Source organism: Urocitellus parryii, chromosome 3, assembly GCF_045843805.1.
Source record: "Urocitellus parryii isolate mUroPar1 chromosome 3, mUroPar1.hap1, whole genome shotgun sequence".
Classification (NCBI taxonomy): Eukaryota; Metazoa; Chordata; class Mammalia; order Rodentia; family Sciuridae; genus Urocitellus; species Urocitellus parryii.
Window position 1 is genome coordinate 166,488,172 of NC_135533.1, and position 26,932 is coordinate 166,515,103.

The 26,932-nt window shown below is 37.9% G+C and overlaps 1 protein-coding gene across 8 annotated transcripts in view; it reads left to right on the forward strand.

Annotated features, from left to right (window-relative positions):
* Fhit (fragile histidine triad diadenosine triphosphatase) overlaps positions 1–26,932 on the forward strand; it is a 1,439,263-nt gene that overhangs the window by 15,805 nt on the left and 1,396,526 nt on the right. For 6 of the 8 annotated variants that reach the window (XM_077795625.1, XM_077795624.1, XM_077795620.1 and 3 more), the window contains exon 2: positions 26,162–26,210. The exons of 1 other annotated variant lie outside the window; for it this stretch is intronic. The gene's annotated coding sequence lies outside the window, so the exon portion shown is untranslated. Of the gene's footprint in view, positions 1–23,296; positions 23,367–26,161; positions 26,211–26,932 lie in introns of all 8 variants that reach the window. One more of the 8 variants, XM_077795623.1, reaches the window with a different exon arrangement.

Below are 26,932 nucleotides of genomic sequence, written 5' to 3' on the forward strand. Positions count from 1 at the left end.
GGAGTAGGTGAAGTGTGCGGCAGAACGAGACTGCCCCTGAACGTGTGTGGAGGCTGGTGTGAGATCCGGAATAAAGAATTGCTGTTTGAACCTACAGAGCTGTGTGGTGCCTCCTGATTCTGGTGCCCCCCAAGACATCGGCAGACAAGAACAATTAGAGGAGGAAAGGTTTATTTTGGTGCTCATGGTTTCAGAGGTCTCAGTCTATTCAGTCCATTCAGAAAGTCAGCCCCATTCCTCAGGGCTTGAGGTGGGCAGAACATCATGGTGGAAGAGTGTGGTGGAAGAAAGTGGCCCAGGACATGATCAGAAAGCGTCGGGGGGAGGGAGGGTAGGACATGACACACAGATACTTCACTCACCAGATGAAAATGTATACCCCAAAGGCATGTCCCCTATAACCCGCCTATTCTAGCCACACCCTACTTGCCTTTAGTTACCACTCAGTTAATCCTATGGGGGGGCGGTTAATATACTGATTGGGTTAAGGCTCTAATAACCCAATCATTTCACTTCTAAGCCTTCTTGCATTCTCTCACACATGAGCGTTTGGGGGATACCTAATGTATAAACTATAACAGTTATTTTCTATATTTATATATATATAATATATATAATATCTTGACTTAGCACTTTTCTGTCTCTTTGTCCTCAGTTTCCTCATTTGGAAACTAAGGATGGCAAAAAAACCTACCTTATTGGTTAGTTGGAGGAATAAATGAGATAATACATGAAAACTGGTATACAGTAGGCAGTAAATACATGTTAGCAATAATCTATTATTTTTTAAAAAATTTTTTTAATATTTATTTTTTAGGTGTAGATGGACACAATATAATGCCTTCATTTTTATGTGGTGCTGAATATCGAACCCGGGTCCCGCCTGTGCTAAGTAAGCACTCTACTGCTGAGCCACAATCCCAGCCCAAATCTATCATTTAAAAAAAAAAAATTTTGGTTGTAGATGGACATGATACCTTTGTTTTGTTTGTTTATGTTTATGTGGTGCTGAGGATCGAACCCAGTGCCTCACACATGCGAGGCAAGTGCTCTAACACTGAGCTACAATCCCAGCCCCTATCTATCATTTTTATAATCGATCACAATACCTTGAATATAATAGTGCTTTTTATGAAAGAACTAGATAATATGAGGTGTATAGTATAGTAACCTTCTCAAATACATATGCTGAATATTTCTGATAGTTCAAAAGACCCAACACTTCTTTAAACATCTTATTTATTATAGGGAATGCTAAGTAAATGATGTTAAATCTGTACTTAAAAGTTAAATATCCAACATTGTTTCTCAAACCAGGATTTTGAGGCTTCCTTAAAATCTGCTTTTTCAGGTTTATGATCAGGAGTTGAAAGCAAGTTAGGAGATACCTTACATTTTATTGGATTAGTATGGGCCAAGCATGAAATCAAGGGCTTTGCATGAATTCTCTGATTTTATTCACATAGCAACTCTCTGAAGTAGAGACTGTTATTATCCTTGTTTTGTAGTGGAGAAAACTGAAGCTCCGAGAAGTGAAGTAAATTCTCAAGGGCACCCAGCTGGTAAGCGGTAGGGCAAAGACATGAATCCAAGCCATCCATCCAGGGAGTTTGAACTCTGTCAGCTGATTTCTTTAGATGGTATATCTGCTTAGTAGTTGCTTCCTCTGTATAATGAAGTCTAATGGACAAAGACAATATAAATGGACTTGCTTTTTTATCAATGGCAGCAAATTAACATTTGTTTTTATTGTTTTTGAGATCATTCAATTCCAAGTAAGTTGATGAATTTCAATATAGAATAGATTTATTTAAGGAAACATCAATATTTTTCTCAAATTGGCAATATCAAAACTATATTTATGGAATTAAAGAAAACATACTGCATTTATATAATGCAAATTCACTTAGAAACATGAAACTTTTTAAATCATTTTCTGTAGACTAGTTTGCAGCTGTTAGCATCAGTCTATTTTGAAAACACAAAAATAAATTGTTTCTCATTAACTCCATTGAATCTACAGGAAGATATTAAACAAATATCTGGTGTCAAATGAGTCCAACATCTTGATCAGAGAGCTCAGAATAATCTATGAGAAGGTGCTATTAAAAAAAAAAAATAGGGCTGGAATGTGGCTCAGTATAGAATGCTTGCCTTGCATTCATGAGGCCCTGGGTTCTATCCCCAGCACCAACCAACAAACAAAACATCTTAGTAGCTGCATAAGAAATTTTAGATTTAAAAGATATAGAAATAATCTCTTTGCCATTACACTCTTAGATGATAGCACTGTTTATGTTTCAGGATAGGCCCTTTCTAGCCTTTTTAAAAATTACATGTATGTATTTGTTTTCTTAGTTTTCTAAACTGGGATCATGCTTTATAAATAGTTTTGTTACCTGTTGTCACTCATATGCATTTTCTCAGGTCATCACTGTTTCCATGGTTTATCCCTGTTAGAACATGGATGTTCTGTTGTAACATTTCCCAATTGATTTAACATTTAGTTTTCCCCATCATTTTTTCCTGACATATATTAATAGAGAATATTTGTATATGTGTGTAATCACATCCATGATTCTTTTTTTAGGATACATTCTCATAAGTGGCAGTGCTGGGCCACACTGTTTGCTATAGTAGCATCTGCCTGGTTTTCCTTTGCTGCAGGCAGGGATCCCCTGTAGACATGGAATCCTCACTAACTGCTTCCACTGGGCTCTGCTTCCCTGGAGCTTCAGAGAAGAGACTATAAAGCTGGAAGCTTGTGGGACAGTTAACTCTCTGTCTTCAGGCTCTGCTGGTTGATCAAAACAAATGAGTTGAATTGCTTGTGCCAGCCTTGACCTGCCATGTATTATTTAGTATGTTAGTATGTTGCCATGTTTTATTTATTATATTGGTAAATACTATTACTTAATATGTTTCCATAATACATGTTATGTATTATTAAGTATGCCAGAATGTCTTTAGCTGCAAGTAGCAGAAAATCTGATTTAGGATGGCTTAAAAAAAAAAAAAAGAGGATTTTTTTTCTTTTCCTTCTGTATAACAACAACAACAACAACAAAAAATCAGAAACAGGTGACTATTCAGCAGGTCAGAGATGTGGAAAGCATTTCTGCAATGCTCTGGGCTTTTCCGTCATGGTCATGGAATGGCTGTGGCTGAAGCAAGCATTATCCTTCCAAGAAGGAATGATAGACAAGAGAGATGAGTGAGATATATTCTTGATCCTGGGAGTTGTTAGCCTGATCCATTAAAGTTGTTTCTGTTTCTCCTATTGTGATTTAAGAGAACATAAGTAAATATATGTTCCTTATCAAAAATATATTTAATTTGTAATCTCACAGGTAATTATTGCTCTCATTTCCATATCTACGCATATAATCTAGTTATAAATGCACAGAAAAGTGGGATTATCCTTTTTTGTACTGCCTGTTCTATCCTTTTGTGTACTGGCCTTTATTTTTGTGGTGCTGGAGATGGAACCTAGGTCTTTGCACAAGCTGGGCAAATGACCTACCACTGTTATAAACCCCAGCCTGTAACTGACCTTGTTAACCAGCATCCAGATTTGTGCCTAGAACCTGATAGATGCTTAAAAGGTTTACTGAAAAGAATTCTTTTTTTTTTTTTTTTTTGGTATTGGGGATTGAATCCAGGGACGCTTAACCACTGAAGCACATCCCAAGCCCTTTAAAAAAATTTTTTTTGTAGTTGTAAATGGACAGAATGCCTTTATTTCATCTGTTTATTCTTATGTAGTGCTGAGGATCGAACCCAGTGCTTCATGCATGCTAGGCAAATGCTCTGCTGCTGAGCTACAGCCCCAGCCCCCTAGACCTTTTTTATATTTTATTTAGAGGCAGGGTTTCACTAAGTTGTTTAGTCCTTACTAAGTTGCTGAGGCTGGCTTTGAACTTGTGATCCTCCTGCCTCAGTCTTCCGAAATGCTGGGATTACAGGTGTGCACCGCCTTGCCTGGCTGAAAAATTAATGAATTTTTTTTAAAAAAACAGAGTCTAAATACATTTCTGTATCACTGAATACTTTTCTGCAGTATGTATTTTACAGCACAGTTTTTAATAGCTGCACATTGCTCAGATTTGGATGTTTTATAATTTCCTTCACTCATTTCCTATGATTTTACATGTAGATTTTCCCAGAATTTTAAATATAACAATTCTGCAGTGAACCATCTTCTTATGGTTGTGTATAAGTGTGTGTGTGTGTGTGTGTGTGTACGAATATCTTATTTCCTTAGATGAATTCCTTTTAAAAGTGGAATCACTGGGTCTAGGAATGGCTGTTCTTGAGGGCCTTGGAGAATTTCACCAAATAGCCCTCTTCAAATGCGCTACTTTCTTTCTTTTTAAAATATTTTTTTAGTTGTTGATAGAGCTTTATTTTTATTTATTTATATGTGCTGCTGAGAATCGAACCCAGTGCCTCACAGATGCTAGGCACAACCCCAGCCTCAAATGAGCCGCAACCCCAGCCTCAAATGTGTTACTTTCTACTACTACCAGCAATGAGAGAGTTCTTATAGCCTTTTTAGCTCTTTGTTTTTAACAGAATTAAGTGTGTGTGTGTGTGTGTGTGTGTGTGTGTGTGTGTGTGTATGTGCTTGTGCGCGCGCGCGTGCATGCATGCCTGCATGCACATACAGGCACCCTGTTCATCTGGTTCAAATTTCCCAACAACACAAAAAGGTATAAAGTGCCCTAATATCCAGAGTATACAAAGAACTCAAAAAATTAAACAATAAGATAACAAATAACCCAATCAACAAATGGGCCAAAGACCTGAACAGACACTTCTCAGAGGAGGACATACAATCAATCAACAAGTACATGAAAAAATGCTCACCATCTCTAGCAGTCAGAGAAATGCAAATCAAAACCACCCTAAGATACCATCTCACTCCAGTAAGATTGGCAGCCATTATGAAGTCAAACAACAACAAGTGCTGGCGAGGATGTGGGGAAAAAGGTACTCTTATACATTGCTGGTGGGACTGCAAATTGGTGCAGCCAATTTGGAAAGCAGTATGGAGATTCCTGGGAAAGCTGGGAATGGAACCACCATTTGACCCAGCTATTGCCCTTCTCGGACTATTCCCTGAAGACCTTAAAAGAGTGTACTACAGGGATACTGCCACATCGATGTTCATAGCAGCACAATTCACAATAGCTAGACTGTGGAACCAACCCAGATGCCCTTCAATAGATGAATGGATAAAAAAATGTGGCATTTATACACAATGGAGTATTATGCATCACTAAAAAATGACAAAATCATGGAATTTGCAGGGAAATGGATGACATTAGAGCAGATTATGCTAAGTGAAGCTAGCCAATCCCTAAACAACAAATGCCAAATGTTTTCTTTGATATAATGAGAGCAACTAAGAACAAAGCAGGGAGGAAGAGCAGGAGGAAAAGATTAACATTAAACAGAGACATGAGATGGGAGGGAAAGGGAGAGAAAAGGGAAATTGCATGGAAATGGAAGGAGACCCTCATTGTTATACAAAATTACATATAAGAGGTTGTGAGGGGAATGGGAAAAAAACAAAGAGAGAAATGAATTACAGTAGATGGGGTAGAGAGAGAAGATGGGAGGGGAGGGGAGGGGGGATAGTAGAGGATAGGAAAGGTAGCAGAATACAACAGTTACTAATATGGCATTATGTAAAAATGTGTATGTGTAACCGATGTGATTCTGCAATCTGTATTTGGAGTAAAAATGGGAGTTCATAACCCACTTGAATCTAATGTATGAAATATGATATGTCAAGAACTATGTAATTTTTTGAACAACCAATTAAAAAAAAAACCAAAAAGGTATAAAGTGAACTTTTTCTCCTGTTCTTCTTCCCATTCTCTCATCTCTGTCCTCATCTCCCCTAGAGTAGCTACTATCGCTAATTCCTTTTACCTCTCTTCTGTGTTTTTTTAGTGCACACAGGAAAAAAATACATATACATTATTTTCCTTTCTTATATAAAAAGTAGTGTACAATATACATTGCTCTGCACCTTACTTTATTTGGTTTGACTGCTGTATAATGTTCCATTATGTGAATATTCCATACTTTTATTTATTTATTCTCTTCTCTAGCTTTATTTGAGATCTGTTTCTTTTAGCCAAATGAGGCCCAAACAAACCATAATATTCTGGCCCTGCAGTATGCCACTAATAGGAGTAGGCAGCTGTGTCATAATTTCCTATCTTACTGCCTGGCCTACTGCATATTTTAACTTTGCCTTCCAGTGTGTAGTTGACAGTATCTGAAATATTCTGAATTTTCCAAGAAGAGAGAATTTCAAGGTAGGCTTATGCTCTTTGAAGGTCATGTTTTGTCCTTCTCCCCCACCTTATTTTGAATATTTTTTTAGTTGTCAATGAACTTTATTTATTTATATGTGGTGCTGAAAATCGAACCCAGTGCCTCACACATGCTAGGTAAGTGCTCTACCACCGAGCTACCACCCCAGCCCTCTCCCCTAGCTTTGATCATGAAATATTTTCATGTTCTAATTTGGGTAAAGAGCCAAGTTCTTCATTCTCATTTCAGGGATAGTGCGTTCTTATAGAAAGTTATATTCTTTAAGGAATTTATATGTAAGGAATTTAATCTTAACAGAGTGCCGAGTTCATTGTATGATTAATTTGACATCTGGAAAATCTTATATTGCCTTTGTTAAAGGCAGTCTTGCCTTTTCTTCTCTTCTTTTTATTGGTGTGGAGGAGTGGTGGCTCACTCTAAGAACATACTAAACCATGTTCTTCCAGTATTTGGAATTTATAGCAGGTTAAGAATACAGGAATATAAGAGGTAAGGGCCTAAATGGTAACTTAATTTTCCATTTCTGTGGTCCATTAGTTTCCTGGAGCTACAATTATGTGTCCAATATGTGTCCTTTATAAAAGGCTTGGTGGCCAACTCTTCAGTGAGCCTTCCCTGATCATCCTAAGCAACCCCTCTCTGTTTTCTACCTCACCTCCTTCTTCTTTTCATAATACTTGTTACAAAGTGAAGTTATTTGATTGTTTATTTGCTGCCTTTCTCTCTGAATAGAGTGTAACCTCTGTGAGGGAAAGGATTGGGTTAGCCAATGGACTCCAGGGCCTAGCAAAGTGCCTGGCATATAAGAAGATGCTTAGGAAATTTGCCAAACTAGTGCTTCATAATAATCTCTGTTATTATGCTCTATATAAAAGATGGTTGCTTACATTCATTTGAATTTGACTAAATTAATAAATGGAAACCAGGACATTCAGAGTTCAGTGAGCATATTTTCACTGAGATGTCTATTCACATGGTTTTAGACTCACATGCAGCTGTACAGTAGTTTAGAGAGATTCTTGTGTGCATTTTACTTGGTTTCCTCCAATGATAACATTTTGCAAAACTAGTTTTACATCTAGTTTAACATCCATAATCAGGATATTGACATTAATGTAATCTACTTGTCTCACTGATATCTCTCCAGTTTTACTTTGGTTTATTTTAGTTCTGCATAATTGTAAGTATTTTTTGAATTTTGAAAGGATGGCTTCTTAATCTTGAATACTTCCTTGATGGCTAAACTCCATAGTTTTAAAATTTCTTTAAAAACCATAGCATATTAGCACTGGAATAGAACTTCAATGGGCTACTTTGTGTTGTAGAAGTTCCCAAACTTTAGAATTTCAGAAACTATAAATGCTATTTTTTTATTTTCACCTTTTTTTGTGTGTTTTGTTTTTGTGGTACTGGTTATTGAAATGAGGACCTCACGTAAGCTAGGTAAGTGCTCTGCAACTGAGCTACATCCCTAGCCCCTACACGTTGTTTTTTTGGGTTGGGGTATTGTGATTGAACTCAGGGGGCACTCAACCACTGAGCTACATCCCCAGTTTTATTTTCTTGTATTTTATTTAGAGAGGGTCTCACTCACTTGCTTAGTGCCGGGCTGTTGCTAAGGCTAGCTTTGAACTTGCGATCCTCCTGCCTCAGCCTTCTGAGCTGCTAGGATTATAGGTGTGCACCATTGCACCTGGATTATATTATTTTTTAATTGGAAGATAAAATAGGGTGGGAACTGATATAGAATTGCTAACTTTTAATTCTCCCAAGCAAAGACATTGGAAAAACTTACATATGTTTTATGTTTTTCTCATTTTCCAAGGAACCCATTAAAAACTTTGTGATAGTCTGATTCTGGTTGACCAACTGGTTCTTGGGAAGCCAGATTCTAGTCTAATTGCTTTAGTCTGAGGATCAGAACATTTAAGTGAGCAATCTAAGTCATTGTCATTGTATCATTGCATTCTCAAGGCATAAATACCTGAGAGATGATTAAAGCATGCTTCTTACTTTATATCTGAAGATAACATGGCCTAGAGAGAGGAGGGGCTCTCCAAGGTTACAGAAAAAACCTTATTTACATCCCCCATGTTTTCCTACTGAATTACTTGATCTATGGATCTTGACTTTATGAACCAAGGAGAAATGATTTCGGGGTTGATCCAGAAGGAAGTGTAGAAGATGTTTAGTCCAGCTTCCCACATAATATAAACATTCCTTCTCCAGGGTTTCTGGAAACATTATTTATTTTGTCTCTATTGGCATATGTTTAATAGTAGGGACATTTCTATTTTATAAATTAATCTTTACACCTGTGATGTATCCTACAGTCTACAGCTGTTTTCCTGTCACTCTGAACTCATTGCTAGCAACAATAATGTGTACTGAGAACTTTGTCCCAGGTCCAATGCTGTATATTATATACTGTCACCTTAATCTCTGACCTGTGAGATAGGCACTCTTATTGTTTCCAATTTCCTAAAGATGGCCTTATTCTCAAAGGGTTAGAATTAAAAGCACTAGGTAACACAGTTAGAAAGGGGCGTGGTCTGTCTATTAGTTTCCTATGGCTGCTGTAACCAGTTAGCACAAACTTTGGGGCTTAAAACAACATAAATTAATATTCTCACAATTTTTGAGGCCAGAAGTTAAAAATAAGGGCTTGGCAGGGTCATGATTACTCATAAGGCCTCAGGTGAGAAATCTTCCTTGCCTCTTCCAGTGCCTAATGGCATTCTTTGGCTTATAGCTGCCTATTTATTTCTCTTGGCTTTCTCTTCAATCTTTCTCAAATCTCCATCTGCTTTGTCTCATAAGGACATTGATCATTGTATTTGGAACCCACCCAGATAATTCAGTATGATCTCAAGAGTCTTAATTACATCCGCAAAGACCCCTTTTCTTATTAAAGTAGCTTTTGCAGGCTCCAGGGATTTGAGGCAGACATATATTTTTTTAAAATTTTTATTTATTTTTTTTAGTCATACATGACAGTGGAATGTATTTTGATATATAATACATACATGGAATGTACATACATCAATCATATTGTCTATTCTGCTGCCCCTCCTATCCCCCCTACTCCTCCCCTCCTCTCCCATCCTTTCTCTCTATCCAATCTAATGTGACACACTTTTTTTTCTTTTTCTCATCACAACATCATACATGTATTCTGTATAACAATGAGGTTCTCCTTCCATCTTCCGTGCAACTCCCCTTCTCCCTCTTTTTCCCTCCCACCTCTCTTCCCTATTTAGTGGTAGTCTTCTTATGCTCTTCCTCCCTATCCCATTTTGAGTCACCCCCCTTATATCAGAGAAGACATTCAGCATTTGTTTTTTAGGGATTGGCTAACTTCACTTAGCATAATCTGCTCTAATGCCATCCATTTGCCTGCAAACGCCATGATTTTATTATTTTTTAGTGCTGAGTAATATTCCATTGTGTATAAATGCTACATTTTTAAAATCCATTCATCTATTGAAGGGCATCTAGGTTGGTTCCACATTCTAGCTATTGTGAATTGTGCTGCTATAAACATTGATGTGGCTGTGTCCCTGTAGTATGCTCTTCTTAGGTCTTTTGGGTATAGTCTGAGAAGGGGAATAGCTGGATCAAATGGTGGTTCCATTCCCAGCTTTCCCAGGAATCTCCATACTGCTTTCCAAATTGGCTGCACCAATTTGCAGTCCCACCAACAATGTATGAGTGTACCTTTTTCCCCAATCCTGGCCAGCACTTATTGTTGTTTGACTTCATAATGGCTGCCATTCTTATTGGAGTGAGATGGTATCTTAGAGTAGTTTTAATTTGAATTTCTCTGACTGCTAGAGATGGTAAGCATTTTTTCATGTATTTGTTGATTGATTGTATATCCTCTTCTGAGAAGTTTCTGTTCAAGTCCTTGGCCCATTTGTTGATTGGGTTATTTGCTTTTTTTGTTGTTTAACTTTTTGAGTTCTTTGTATACTCTAGAGATTAGAGCTCTATCTGATGTTTGAGGGGTAAAAATTTGTTCCCAGGATGGAGGCTCCCTATTCACCTCTCTTATTGTTTCTCTTGCTGAGAAAAAACTTTTTAGTTTGAATTCATCCCATTTGTTGATTCTTGGTTTTAACTCTTGTGCTATAGGTGTCTTATTAAGAAATTTCGGGCAGAGGCAGACATATTTTGAGAGGGTCTGCCATTCAACCTGCTGCAAGCTTACATTCTAATGGTGATTCCAGAATCTCTGCTTTTCTCTGCTATGCCATATTCTGTGGAATGCCACAGATACAGTGTCTTTTGTCTTCCATGTGATAAGGAAGTCTCATATCTCCATTGCTTTGTCTAAAGGAAGTGTTCAATGATGGTTTTAGCAATGAATAACTCACGGAATACATAAAGGCAAATTTCCTGTCTTCCATTATTTTTCTCCAGGCAGAATATCCCTAGGTTCTTTCTGTGAAGTTTGGAAACTGCCCCATTCTTAGTTGCCCTCCAATAGGTGATTTCTAATTTGGCCAACACTCCTCCTCAAATATGCCTTCCAGATTGAACCCTACTTAAGATCTAAGTACAGATGTAGGGGAAAGAAAATTCTACCTTTACCTTTTTACAGATTTGACTAGTTCTGAGAATTAAATTGACATATGATAGATTCATAGGGAAAAAAGCACTTGCATTTAATTAATATAAATTTTTGTGGCATAGGAGCCCTCTAAGGAAACAGGGGCCCACAGATGAAATTAGGGTTGAGTACTTATATGCTGAATTAGAGAGAGAGAGAGAGCAGTAGATTGTGACAATGTGACAATGCACAGGCCTTGGGTTAAGGAAGTTAATTGGGTGAAGAAGTGACTAGGAAGATAAAGGTTAGCGTAACAAGGTTTGTTCATACAGTATTCTATTGGTTCAATTTCTGGTCCTTACAAGAATATTAGTTTCCTTTTCCTATAGGGAGGACAGTTTTTCCATTGAGAGTTTTAGCTCTTGCTTTCAAGAGGAAAAGGGGGAGGGTCAGAACATTCTTCTTGTGCTTGCTATTTTTTAAAGTGCTTTGTTTTATGCCAAATAGGCATATTTGGGGATGGCATATTCTGCTACCCTTCACACTATAGAAGTAAACTTAATTCTCATGGTTCATACAGTCTGTTTCTTTACTATAGCTATGAATTGTGTTCATTTTAAAGTAGTCACCTAAGTCATTGCTGATGTTAACAGCTAAACACATTAAGGAAAAAACAATTCCCTATATTAGTTGCCCTACACAGTCATTGAGTTTTTAGGACCAAATTCAACCATCAGTTATGCCAATGCAATTTTTATTATTTTTGGATTCTGGAGATGGACTTTGAGTTTGGAAAGAAAATAATCCAAATGGCATACTCTGGGGTTTAGTAGAAAGGGCAAACATATTCATAAATATGTCTGGCTTTCCCTCTCTTTTCCAATTTTTTGATCCCATGGAAAAAAATTGTGTACTGTGAGAGATGAATAATAATCCAAACAAAACAATTTTATGCAGAAAAAAATAGTATTTTTATGACCAAATGTTGGAGAAGGGACTACTTTTCTTCTTCATTTCTACCCATTGTGGCATTAATTGGTGGTCTTTTTATTAATTTATTAATTCTTTAAGCAGCCACATACTTGTACATAATTATCAGGTACAGTGTGATGTTTCAATAAATATATATTCAAATCAGGATAACCAATCTTTTTACTTTTTTTCTAAATTAAATTTACCAACTGCTTCTGTTAATTTCCATGTACTTGTACCCTGAGCAAATTCATGCTCTCAGTATTGTATGTGCTACAAGTTTCACTGCTGTCAAAACATATTTTTAAAAATAACCCATGGGTTTTAGTCAGTACAGTCAAGATAAATTAGATTTTTAAAAATAAGATCTACCTTAATATGTAGATCAGCAAGAAATTGTGATTATGATTAACTTTTGCCCTTAAGTGGCAAGATAGGACAGAGTTACACTAATGTTTAAAATTTTTAAAAATTAATTAAATTTTTAAATGAGGGGTTAAAATAGAAAATAGATAATTACTCCCAGTGGTAGACTCTATGGCTTTCTTTAGTCCATTAGGGTTTCTACTGCATCTTGCTGCTTTTATCAGAATGGTTTCTTTGAAAAGAGACATTTTAAAGAGAAAAGCCCTGTGCTTGGCCCTCTTCCCCTCATCCTCCATTGCTATCTCCAATTACACTTAAAACCTGGACTTGACCAGCTCTTCCACAGGGAAACCTTTTCTAACCCATAAGACTGGATTACTTTTTTATTGCAAGCTCCCTTAGTACCTTGTATTTAATTTTTTTGCAAACTTTATTACTTTAATCTCAATTGCATGTTAATGTTTGTCCTTTACTCTTGACTGTGAATGCTATGAGGGCAAGGGGCTGTGTCTGCTTTCAGTGTTCTACCACCAGTACCTACTTCAGTGTCTGGCTCCTACTAGATGCTTAATAAACGTTTCTTGGCTAATTGGCTGGAGGCTGAAAAAGTCACTTAAGAGCATGCGGAACAATCGTCTTAGCAATGTTTGCATTTGTGTTGTGTGTATGTGGACATTAAGATAATGATAGGGAACTCTTCTTTCTTTTTCTCTCTCTCTGTGTGTATTGTATATGTATGTGTGTTTTGAATACCACTGCATCAAATTACTGAAGTAGAAAGAATAGTTGACATTCTGTTTTAAAGTGACCATGTATTTGACCCACTTCTTCTCTAGTAATGTCATCACAATTGTATCTCATCACAGTGGGTTCTTGGAGGCTGACAGGCGGAACAAGTTGCTTCAGCACACAGTCTTCATCTGTCATACAGAACAGCTTGCAGATTCTTATTATGTGAATGAAATATGGAGAAGAGGATATTTTTCTTCCTGGGCTATCAGGGTAATTGAAAGTAACCATATCAGGGCACAAGGGGAAAATGCAGGAAAATAGACTGCCTTTGTGAAGGGCAACTCTTGGCTCTTAGCTGAAGGTGTTGAACCTCATCTCCAATTGCAGAGGCTCAGCATGTGTTTCCTGTTATGAAAAGACCCAAGATTGAATCAGCACCTCATTTCAGTAAGGACAATGCCTTGGTTCCTTGGTTCATATTACTGCCCCTCAGCTGCCTGATGAGATGCCACCACGATCGTCTTTGGAGCTTCATCCCAAGGGACCCTGGGCATAGGCTTTGTGTTCTTTAGCCAGGGAGGAAAACCATTTTAGTATTCCAGATCAATAAACTGTAGTAGAAAATTGGAAATGTGCTATGAAAAAATCATTAGGCAGAGAAAGTCTACTGTTCCCGAGTTTAGGATCAGAAGAAATAAATAACACTTGACTGCTCTTATAGTTGAAATTTTACAAGCTCAGTCCTGGTGAAACGGAATATCAGATAATACTGTATCAATGACACTTTGCCTTCTAAATGGTTTGGTTCTGAAGATAGAAATGTGCTTTATAGAATTGTTTTAGTTCAACGGAAGCTTTTTACTTAACACTGGTGAAAGTTCTAATGTGGTGACAGAAAGCAAGGTACAATTCAGCAGTCATTCAAGTCATGACTTGGTTATATTTTGAGATAGCTTTAAAATCACTTAGTCGAATAAAACTCTAAAGTACTGTAACTGCCAGGTTGCTTTATCTAATTTATGAAACAGAGGCAAAGGAATCAACAATAACCTTCCATTTACCATTATTAGATTAGCTATTACTGAAACCACAGAAAGTATATAACCCTTTACTTTGTGTTCACTTGAATTCACTTATTAAGCTTTGATGGGACTTTCATTTAACCAAATGCCTTTGTTTACAACAATAAGCATGTTAAATCTTTTGTGTTCAGAATTTGATATGACCATTTGTGCCGCAACAAAGGCATGTTGAAGTTACAGATTCTATTTATTTGTGTACTGTCAAACATTTTTCATTCACTCTGGTTAGGGTTTTATTTTCCCCCCTGGTTTTCAGAAAGACATTTTTAGATCTACAGGCTTCTACTTTTTCAAGAACATAACCAGCCGCTCACAAACATGTAACTACTCATAGCATCTCCATAAAATTGATTTTTCAAAAATTAAATAAGCATCTGGTGGTCTGAAAATGTTTTATAACTGATATTTAAAAGATATTTTGACTATTGCCAAAAGGAATCAATTCCTTCTTGCCTTCTCCGTGGTGGATGCCGTCATATGCCACTGTGTTGTGTAGAACACAGACTCTGGAGGGAGACAGTGTTGGATTTGTACCTCAGCTCTGCCACTTACATGCCTACAACCTTGGACTTCACCTTTTAGGAAGGTTAGTTAACTGTAATCACCCTTTCTTTAGTTTGTAACAGACTTCTTAATGTAACTTATGGTGTTATACATGAGTGGATGCATGTAAAGCCATGAACTGTGATGGTTATTATAATTGGTGTGTGTCTGTCCACATGTGATTTCACATAAGTGAAGTCTTACTGATTCTAAATTGAGATCGATAGCAGAAATGCTATCATCATGCCAGTACTTGAAAAAAAATTGTTTTTTTGGTTGTTGATGGATCTTTTGTTTATTTATATACAGTGCTAAGAATCATACCCAATGCCTCATGCATGCTAGGCAAGCACTCTACCACTGAGCCACAATCCCAGCTCATCCTGTTGGTGCTTAATGTTCTGGTATTGTGGCCATATCTGAAATAACATAGTTACCATTTAGGATGTAGAGACACAACTTAAAGACAAATCTCTGTGAAGGTAGCTGTTTCATTTGTTGAGATTGTAACCCTGAAGTCAAATCCATACTCTAAGAATATTACTTTTAAAATGGAACTTTATTTCAGTCCTTTTGAATTGACATAAAAGCTGGGAGATAAGGCATGTTTTAGGCATGTGAACTAGACTTGTATGGCCCTTACAATAAGAAGGGGTCTTCTCAACAATTCATTGTTAGGGTTTCACTTTGTTTCCTGCATCTGTTAAGCTTGTATCTGCCTTGTAATGTATGGTTTGCTTTTTTGTCTTCATTTCGATCCTTCACATCTGTGTTTCTAGGGTAGTAGAGATGGGTTTGGAAATATCCACACTATTTCACCTAGTGTCCTTTAGACCAGTAGCCCCTGAGGAGGAGTCAGGTTGGGAGATCTGCTCTCTAACATTGGTCACTAGCAAATGCACTTGGTTCTTATGGGTGTGGAATTTTCTCATCATCTGTATCATCTTCAGTTAGCTTGAATAATGAGTCATAGAAGAATGAAACTTCTTTAGCTGTGAAAGTTTCAGCAAGAATAAATGTTATGCTCATGGTGTTAGTATAATGCAAAATAAGATAGCATTTAAAGACAGTCTCAGCTTTAGTATTGGATTGACAATGCCCCTCACTTGAGTCAGGGAATGGGGACTTACTGAGATACACCATCTGGCAAAATAAGGAAGGCCAGTCTTGTGCCAACGGAAAAAGCTGCATCAGTTCCAACTCTTGTGTACTTTGCACATTATTGGATGCCTTGCAAAACGTTTATCACTTTTTAATTAGGAAGGACTAAGGGATTTTAGTACCCCCCCAAAAAATGTCAGCAGCCCAAAGATAGAAAAATTATCCAGTGGATCATAAGGGACAGTAAGTGTTTAATTGTGAGCTTGCATAACAAGGACAGTTTCATCCTAGGATCTTTGGGGAGGGACATGGGCTGGTATGCCCTTGGTCTGTTTGGGTAGAACTAGGGATCAGGTCTCTCTGATATTCTGACAGTCTCCCAGCCTATTTCTCCTGCAGCATGGCCAGTCCTTGAAAGCACATGCCAAGAGATCAACTCTGTTCTGCTTCTTGGCCTATCATGTAAACTGTGGCCTGTCATGTTCATTAAAATGAAAATTTGTCGAATGGAATTTGCCCGACTGGCAGAATAGTTTAAATGTCAGATGTTGTTAGGCCTGGATATAAATATTATGTTTCTATTGTTAATTAATTGCAGCGCCTCAGTACCAGTGATCCAAAATCCAATTTAGTCTGCAATAGGCCTGTGGAAAAGGGCCAGTGATAATGAATGCAGAGGGGAAAAATGTATTCAGAGTTTCCATTGTATCTGTCAATGTCCTCTTAGAAAAATAGCAAATTTTGGTGTGTCACTATAATTCAAGAGGTGCAAAACAGGACAGAATTAAGACTCATTGTTTTTTGGAACTTCTCAAATGTTACTGTCGAATCTATTCCATGCTAGCCGTGTGTCTGTGTCAGCATCAAAATTCTAAACAGATGCTGCCTTGTTCCTTTTCCTTGATTTCCCCCTCATTGTTTCCACCCCTGAATCTGTTATGCTCCCAGCTCAGTTCAGAGTTGTAGAATTGAGTTATCTAGTGCTATACCCTTCTCGTTTCTCTATGCCGCGTTCATTTCCTGTCTTCCTTTTGCCATAAACCCTTCCTTTCTTTTGCTTTGCATCCTTTGTTTTGGTCCCTAGGCTCAGCAGCCTGTCTGTCAAGTCTGCCATTATTTGTTAAGATCATTTTGCTTCCAAATTGAGCTCTGTGGCTGAATATCACTCAGAATAATGCTAGTAGAACTCTGCATTAGAAAGGGAAGCAGAAATCTTGCTGCTGGTGCCCAGACCTCGAAACTGTTTTCGCAAAGCCATGTGCCAGCAGGCATTGTGACCGCCATCCTCAACCAATATTTTGTTGAATCCTTGCTGTGAGCACGGCATCTTACCCTGTCATCTCTGTGGGTTCCAGAGACAAGTGGGTGTGCCAGGCGGAGGAGGACTAATTAAGACTTTGGAAGGCAGGACTAATGTGGTCCAGTGGTCAGGGACCCTCATTTAATTCCTGGCATCCTGGTCCATGCCAACCTTGTTCTGCCCCTGTGATTATACCAGCCGAGAAGCGGGGAAGGGAAGATGAACTTTGGGCTGCTCTGAGTTTCCCTGTCCAGCAGTGTCTGTCAGATTAAAAATGAGAGGGAAGGAGGCCAGAGAATCTTCCAGATGGAGAGTTCAGAGGAGGGCACAACCAGACTCCCTCTCCACAGTGACGTAGCTGGGCCATTTGAGCACTGGGCCAGGAGCCAGTAGGAGCACAGACTGTTGCCTGACCTGCAGTGGAGCGGGGGCCAGGCTGAACAGTCACCCTCAGTTTAGTGTGGGGGGATGCACATCCAGCTGGCACACACAGGCCACGTGGTAGAGGCAGGGCATTTACCCCCAGTCTGGTAGGAGGTTGGACCACTTATCTCGGACTCCTTCTTTAGGGTGCTTTCCTCAAGTTGTGGGGGGTAGAACTGGCAACTGCAGAAACGAAATGGGAGTTGGCATTCATTCTCCAACCTCTCTGTTTCCTTCCTTTAGAAAGAGGAGGCAGTCATGCAAGAAAGGTGACCTTAGATAGGCTGGAGGCAGTGGTAACAGCGGTGGCCGTGTGTCCTTGGACTAACTAGCATGTGGACAGCAGTTCCAGGCAGCAGGGGTTTGGTGAGGCCACAGGGCACTGACAGTCACTCTCCATGCCTCTCAGTAGCACAACTTTTGAACTGGTTTCAGCATGCATTGAAAAGTATCCATTGAGGATGCTCCAGGATTAGGAGTTTGCTTGAATGAGTAGATTTTCAGACTAAGGCTATCTGCAGTCTATGTAATGATGGAGAGGTAAAGAATGAAGTTAAACACTGAATATCTGGTTTGGCCTCTTTTAAAAATGGATTATTTTAACACTGTATCTGCATAATCTTAGTTTCTCCCTAAAATGAACCTCCTTTTCTTAAATTCAGGCTAGTAGAGCTTGGGGAGGGCCTGTGCTATTGGGAACAGAGCTGTTTAACTTAAAATGTCATCCCATTCTGAGAAAACATACTGGGGCCATGTTAGGGCATCCCTGTGCAAATGTCACATTGTCATAGTGTCTCCCCCCTGGGGTTAGTCTAGTACTTTCTAGTCCTGTCTGGTGGTCAGATGATTCATTGACCCCCCCCCACCCCCCCCCCCCCGCCATTGTCAGGGCACCAAACCAACTCAGGTCATGCTCCTCGAGATTTCATGGAATTTGATTTGTCTGTAATTCTATGAATTTTCAGATGCTAATTATTGGCTGATTGGTATTCTGTTCCACAGATGTCACTTAATGATTTTCTAGATCTTGTGCTACTTGGTAAATTTACTTTTCCAATACTTGGCAAATATGACAGTATTGAACAGGTGTGACAAAGGTGTGGGGTGTTTGTGTGTACATGTGCATGCATGTGTGAGGCTACTGAAAGGCAGGCTTCTGTGGAGATAGGTCTTTTAATTTTATGGAAGTCTCAAGTCCAAAATAAGAGATGGGGAAAAAAAAAAAAAACAAGAACAAAGCACAAAACTAGCTTTAGAATTCCTAATCATTGTTCACATTTAATAATAATGAAAACTAAATTCTTTTTTCTCCACATTTATAAAGCAAATGTTATTGAGTGTATCTTACATGCTAGTCACTGTCCTAGAGGATGTAGATTAAGCATAGAATAAGTGAGACATGGTCCGTATTATTCTTGAACTTATGATCTAGTGGAAAGCCTTATATATATTTATTTTGACAATATTGGCTCATTTTCCAGGCTTATCACAAAATTAAAAATTATTCCGGTTACCCCCTCTGAACTCTAAATGTATCTAAATTTTCAAAGAATTCAATAAGAAATATGTATAAATGGATATAAAACTTCTAAGAATATATCCAAGAAGTGTCAGGTTTTTGAGTCTTTCCTGCTATATCTTGTGAAGTCAGTATGCAGATTCTCAAATAATCCCATGTGCTTAAAATAGTCATTTTTCATCAGGTAGTTTAACCAGGGCTATGTTTTCCAACTGCCTGGTTCTCACTGATATGTAGAAAAAGGTTTTAGAAAGAGGTTTAAGAATCTTCTCGTAGTTGGAAATTGGCTATCATTTGAAAGAATGTTGCAATAATTTGTCTGCAGTAACAGCTCACTGAATGTCGCATAAAAATGAAAATCAGGGCTGAATTTATTCAGTGTCTTCATTCTTGTACCTGAATGCACAGACTCTTTCCTAGGTATGTAGATAATTGTTAAAGACTTAAAGGTCAATAACCAATCCTTCAATGTGGCATTTAAGTCAGGTGAGGTCTGCAGAACTTAACAATGGAGGCAAATCCCTCAGTTCCAGGCAATCTTCCCTTAGGCAAGGTGCGGTTGGATGGTTTCCAGTAATAGTTTTCAAATGGGAGAAGATGAATCACAATCAAAGCAGGTTTCTATATTTGGGAAAGATGTTTCTTTAAATTCATATCAGTTTTTAAGGGAGCTGGGTGCTGGACCATGGATTGAAGGGTTTGGGATTTGTAAGATCTGAAAACCAGGATAAATCAGTGTGTTATTGGCCTGTTCTGCTCTGCTTCCATGTTGATTTCTTTTAGGAGCAGCAGAAGCCCAAACCTATTTAGATTCATTTAAATCTAATTTATGTTTTGCAGAAGGTCATATGAAGGACATAGAGATTGTCTGCCCTAGACAAAATGTAGGGGAATTGGGCCTGAGGAGTGTAAGAAGTGGTGTTAACATTGGAGCTATAGGTGATTTTTTTTTTTTTTTTTTTTTTTTTTTTTGTGGCCTGTAGTTTAGGTTCTTGAATTTTGGAGTCAAGAAAAACATGGGAAAGAGAGGGAGGCTTGAGCGGCTTTCCTGATTTTTGGCAGGAGCATGTACTTTGGCACAGGAACAAAAACTTTTGGGATTTGCTCCCACTTCGAATAATTAGAGCAAACATGTGCGCTCACCGTGCATACACACCTACACACACATTTTCAGGCACCAGAGATGCACACAAAGACTGTAAAATCCACATGGACTTGTGTATTCAACAAGTATTTATTGAATGGGGGATGTGGATATAACTCAGTTGTAGAAGGCTCTTATGCTCAAGCCCCTGAGTTCAAGTTCTAGTACTGCCAAACCCCAACAACCATAATAATTGCTTCATGTATATCAAGAATGCAATAAAAAAAGAACAAAAGTATTTATTGAATGACTATGGGTGGTGGCATAGAATCAGGGGCTTGAAGTGTGTAAATAAGGTAGGTTGGTTTGAATAATAAAGCCCACAGGTTTTAAAGAGCTTAGATTCTAATTGAGGAGAGAAAACAAACACCTGAGAAAGTAATACTTTAAGGTGACAGCATGAATGTTTATTAGAAGGCATTAAATGCTTAGCGTTAGACCAAAGCTTTATTTAAGACCAGTCTCCCTAGCTGACTTTTCCAACCTTCTTGGGAACCTTCAGGATTAGTTACCTTTTTCTCTTTTTCTCCCCCGTACATTTAGCTTCCTTGTCTTAAATGGACCACCTTATCACCCTGACACATGCTCAGGGTGTTTATGTTAAAAACTGTATGAATAAACCCTCTTTCAGTCCCCTGTCCTCCATTTGCTACCTATTTTTACACAGTCACTTGTCAAGATTGTCTTTATTCATAGTCTTCCTTTAATGACTTCCACTTCTTTTTTAACCTCCTCTAAAGTGCATTCTGTCTCCATTAGTTCTTGCTGAATTCCTCAGTGACTTTCATATTGGACATTTTTGGTATCTATATACTTGACCTTTCTGTGATGCTTGAGATTTTTGTTTAACTTCTTTGGCAGCCATTCTTTCTCTTGTGTAGGATTCACCCTCCTCATCGCAACTATTACATGTTGAACTTCCTCAAGAATCAGCTGTAGGTTCCTTTCTCTTTCTGCTGGATACCATCTCCTTGGACACCTGTATCCATATTTACAACTGTCATTACTTCCTGCTTTTAGAGAGCTCCTCACTCTCCGGTCCCCTCTCTAAACTACAGACCAGCATATTTAATTGCTTACCTGGATGTTGTCTTTTAGATGTCTCAAGGACACTTCAAATCCAGTTTATCCCCAACCAGACTAGTGATTTTCTAGGACTCCAGATATGGACCCTAATGCAGTGGGATTTGGTCAATGGATTTGGGACTTGTTCAGCCCCAGTTAAGAAAGGGAAACTAACTAATTTTTAAACGTATTTTTAAAATCTCATTTTGTAATTGCTTTCCATCTTTAGTGCAGTCTGATAAGAAAAGTTTTTGTATTTTTTGAGACCACTCTCATAGCCTAATAGTCATGTTTTTGCTTATGTTCCACAGATGCTTGTAAAGAAAGTTGAGGCGAATTGTGGTTTCCAAACATGATGACACTGACACATTTACCTAGTCCCATGTGCTCTTCTTACAATGTGATTGGCTGTGCTTCCACTTGGAGATGTATCTTCTCTTCGTTTGAGCTAGGGGAGGGGTTTGTGGCTATGCTTGCTGACCAGTGAGTGCAGTGTAAATAGTGTTATGTGATTTTTAAGCCTGAGGCTTAAACAATACAGCATCTTCCTGTCTTTCTTGGAACTCTTGTCTTTGGAATTTAGTGCCATGTTTTGAGGAGACCCAAGACATGTGGGGAGGCCATGTGTGGGTATTCTAGCTGGTAGTCCAGCTATGGTCTTGGCTAACCCTCAACAATAGCTGGCAGATATGGGAAGGAATTAGCCTTCAGATGATTCTAGTCCCTAACTTTTAAGTCTTCCAGCTAAGGCCATGGGCATTGTAGCATGAAGAAAAATGGTCTTTAAGATTCTTGATCCATAGAAGCCATGAGAGATAATAAATTATTTATTTAAGTTACTAATTTTTGAGCAATTAGTTATGTAGCAATAGCTAACTTCAATTTTACCTAATATAAGTTTATTTCCATTAGCACTCTCATGGTTCCAATTTGCGTGGTATATGGTTTTTCATACTTTTCCTTTAAAGCCTTCTTCATGTTTAGATGTATTTCTTAAAACATCACATAGCAAGATATTTTTTAAAAAACCTGACCTGGCAAATTTTTAATTTTTACAGGTATTTAATCTCTTTGTTCTGTTTACTGATGTATTTAAACTTATTTGAAATACTTTTTTTTTTTTTCACTTTATACTCACCTTGTTTTTCTTTGCTTCTTTCCCCCTTCCATTATAGTATTCTCTGGAGAATTCACTTTATTTCATTTTATTTCCATCATTGATTTGGAAATTTCTATTCTTTTTTTGTTCTACTTTTGGTGATAACTCTTAAGTGTTTTTAAATTAAAATAGAGAATACATACAAAATATTTTTTTTCTATTTCTTCAATCTTTTTTTCCACATTTTTATTGGTGCATCATATTTGTATAAGGATGGGATTTGTTGTTACATATTTGTATAAAATAATTTTTGAAAATGTATATACATACTTTAAAGAAAATGATAAACTGGCTGGAGATGTGGCTCAAGCGGTAGCGCGCTCGCCTGGCATGCGTGCAGCCTGGGTTGGCTCCTCCCCACCACATACCAACAAAGATGTTGTGTCTGCCGAAAACTGAAAAATAAATATTGAAATTCTCTCTCTCTCTCTCTCTCTAAAAAAAAAAAAAAAGAAAATGATAAACTGATCATCCCAATACCTTTTTCTAAGCCAAGAAAATAAAGCGTCATCATATTCCAAAATGCCCCCAGTGCTTCTCACCTATTACATCTCCTTTCAAGATTGCCTGAATTCTGTGTAAATAATTTCTTTGCTTTTTTTTCTTGCCATTCATGTTGAATTCTAAACTATATGGTATTTGTTTTTGCTTTTTTTTGAATGTTGTATACATGGAATAACATTATGTATGGCCCTCTATAATTTTTTTCTCCTACACCATTGATGCAGGTAATGGTTTCACTGATTTTTCAAATTTGTATAATATTCCATTGTATGAATCTTTAAAAATGTGTTTGTTGTACTGTTGACAGATGTTGGGTTGTTTTCAGCACTTTTTGCTATTCCAGCAAGACTTCTGTGAACATTCTTGTATGAATCTCTGTGAGCATTTTTTTTTTTAAAGAGAGAGTGGGGGGGGGGAGAGAGAGAGAGAGAGAGAGAGAGAGAGAGAGAGAGAGAGAGAGAATTTTTAATATTTATTTTTCAGTTCTCAGTGGACACAACATCTTTGTTGGTATGTGGTGCTAAGGATCGAACCCGGGCCGCACGCATGCCAGGTGAGCTTGCTACCGCTTGAGCCATATCCCCAGCCCTCTCTGTGAGCATTTGTGCTAGGGTTTTTGGCTTCACAGAGAAAGAAATGCTGGTTATCTTTAATAAGTGAATTAGCAGAGTAACCAGTATCTTTAGCAACTTAATCATATCTCTCTTCCTCCTATTTATTCCCCCTTTCTGTGTTCCATATGATTGTGGCAAACCACACAGTTTCACTTTATTTGCAAACCCTAAATATTAGTTGTTATTATCATTGACTTCCCCCTTATTTACAACCAGGGATTAATAATTACTCAGCAATGATCATTATTTATTATTAAATTCACTAGATTTACCACTATGTTTGCCAGTTTCTCAGTTTTTCAATGGCTTCTATTCCCCACTCCTTCTGTGTGGGATCAGTTCCTTATTCAATTATGTCTTTTAGTATTTCTTTTAGCAAAGTAAACTATGTGAATGGTAACACTCCCCCCTCCACATAATGTCCTTATGCCTGTGTCCTTTTGGAATGGTAAGTTTACCATGGGTATAGAATATTGGTTGAACTTTTTTTCCCTTAGCTCTTTGAACATGCTATTCCTTTGCTGCCCAGCTCTTACTTTTATGAATGCCATGATCTTTTGCAAGAAATCTTTTTTTTTTTTCCCTCTCTGGCTCTTCTATCTTTGGTATTTCTTGGCTTCATTCTGATGTATCTGAAGTGTGACATGCTTGTATTTATCTCATGGAGATCTTACTTTGCTTTTTTTAAAAAAAATTTTTCTAGTTGTAGATGGACAACATTTGTTTATTTATTTTTGTATGCAGTGCTAAGTAAGGAACCCAGTACCTCACACATGCTAGGCAAGTGCTCTGCCACTGGGCCCCAGCCCCAGCCCTTGGTATGTTTTTAAAGAGAAACCCTGTCTTCCATCCTCTCTGTTTATTTATTCATCACTAAATTTTGTTTAGCATATCTATGTGTTTGAAGTGGAAAGGGATTCAGCCTAATCTCCATGTTTCAGACAAAAACCATTTCTGATTTCACAAAGTATAATATCTTGCTATTTTATCTATTCTTTCACAAATTATTGCATCCCATGTAATAAGGGTGGCAAAATTTTTGATGCTTTTCCATGGAGAGGCCTTTTGTTCTGCATTAGTATTCTAAGATTTATATCATAGCCCATAAGTCTTACCTGTTCTTTGGTGGTCATGCATCAGGGATAATGAGTTCTTTGTTAGGATAGAGGAATATGGAGGGAAATAGCCCCATAAGAGCTAAAGCAGTCATTCAGGATATTGAAGGTATGTGTTGAGGGGGAAGAACCTTGGGAAAAGAAAGGAGTATTTGGTCATTCCCAACTACTGATCCTTTAGGAGATGTTAGAATCTAGCCCAGAATGAGGTAAAGGGCATGTTCCAATTCTGTTCATAGAACTACCATATGAGTAATGTTGAGTCCCTATAGAATCTGCTTCTTCAAAGCTTAAGTTATTACTATTGCTTAACAGTATCATTTCACAGTTCATGTTGATATGTGAGTGGTCAGTGCATATAGCATATTTTGGTCAGGGAGCTGAAATTAACAAGGAGAGATTTGATTGGAAATGTGAAGTAGCTTTCTGCTTTGCAAGTTTTTTGAGAGAAGACTGCATCCTACCTCGTGAAAGTATGTTGTGCCTGCAAGCACAGAGACCAGTGGCGAAGTCTGGACTGAAGGATCAGGCACCTCATATACACTGAATAGGCTCCCCCAAATAAAACTTTTTCAGGGAAGTGGAAATGGAACATGTGAGGCGGATGCAAAATGAATAAGATTACATGTACCATACTAATGTCTAGTTTGATTTTCATGTCTACACTTTGTAAACCATTCCCCTGTTGAGGTGTTCATGTCCTAAAAGATGTGACTGTAGATTTGTCTAGGTTTGTGTGACTCTGTTCTGGACAGAAGTGTGTACCCTCTTAACACCTCAGAGTGGGAATTAAACTTCAATACATGAAGCCTTAGAAGATACTCATACCATATCCAAGCCATGAGTAACTGTGTACCAGTCTATTTTCTATTACTAATAGCATAATATTACAGACCAGACAAGTTATATAAAAATGTTTATTTTTCTCCCATATTTTGTATTGGTACATTATAGTCGTACATAATGGTGGAATTTGTTGTTACATATTCATGCGTGCACATGATATAATTTGGCCAATATCATTCCCTAGTATTTCCTCTCCTCCCTCCCCCGGACCCTTTCTTCTTCTCTACTTACCTCCCTTTGATATTTAAGCACAAGGTCAAAGGGCCACATCTGGCGATGGGTGTTTTTGCTGGCAGAGTTTGGAAGTTGTGTACAGCATCATATGGCAAGAGACAAGCAGTGCAAGTGTCTATGTATGTCTCTCTGGTCTCTCTTCCTCTTATAAAACTTTCAGATTCAGTCATGGAGTTTCTGCCCTACTAACCTTGTCTTACCCTAATGACTTTCCAAAGCTTCCACTTCTAAATACTATAAACAGTTTAAGTTTCCACCCTCTTAACACCTCAGAGTGGGGAATTAAACTTCAATACATGAAGCCTTAGAGGATTCTCATACCAAATCCAAGCCATAGCAGACTGTCTCTTATTGGTCTCTTGGGCAGGGGATATGAGGCATAATGGTTTATTTGATTACTGATTTTATCAATGGTTTATTTGATGGTTATTTGATACTACATACCATGAAACATGGAAATTCTATTTAGAAACATGGAAAGAAAACATTTTGTGTTTTACTTGTGAACTCCTCAGTTTTTTGTTTCTGTCTTTTTGTAGCTTTGAAACTCAGCAAAGAAGGGAAATCCATCCAGAACGGTCTGTAAAGGTAAGAGTATTTATTATATGGCCTTGACAAACATTGCCTTTACAACATTGATTTTTCTTTTATTCAGAGATTTAAACACTTGGATTAAAGATATAGCTGACAGGACAACTTCCTTAACCACCTGCTTGTCCTCCCTCATAGGCAAAAGTGCTGAGCAATAGTTAGCAGAGAACGGGAGGAAATGAAATGATGTGCTGAGGGTAGCCAAATGCAGTGGTATGCTTGCTGACTTTGACTTTCTTCTCAGCAGTTAAGACGTTCCAATGGAGCTAAGTTTACTAAGATTAATGCTAGATGGAAAAAGAATGCACTTGTTTCATTTCTGGTCAATATTTAAATAAAACCAGCTGGCCAGATAAAGCATTTAAAATAAAATGCAGAGTGGCATTTCAATTGGGTTGGATGAAATTTATCATGAAAGTCAGTTGTGCAGTTGCCTGGTGGAGCTAGTATTGTAGAAAAGAGAAAGCCAGCCAGGTTGGTGTAGCTAATTGCATTCTACCCAGTCACTCTGGATCTTAAGTGAATTACAGGAAATGAACTTCCAAGTTTGAGCAATGGGAAAAATACCTATTCAGCCTTCTGTGAAACATTACCATTGAGTTGGTTTTTACATGGAAAATGTAATTGTTTCCTCTTTGCTAGGTGTATTTATAAGCACACCTCGGTACAGCATTGTTCTTTGATTCATTGTTTAATTTCTGTTCTGCATGAAGTGTTTT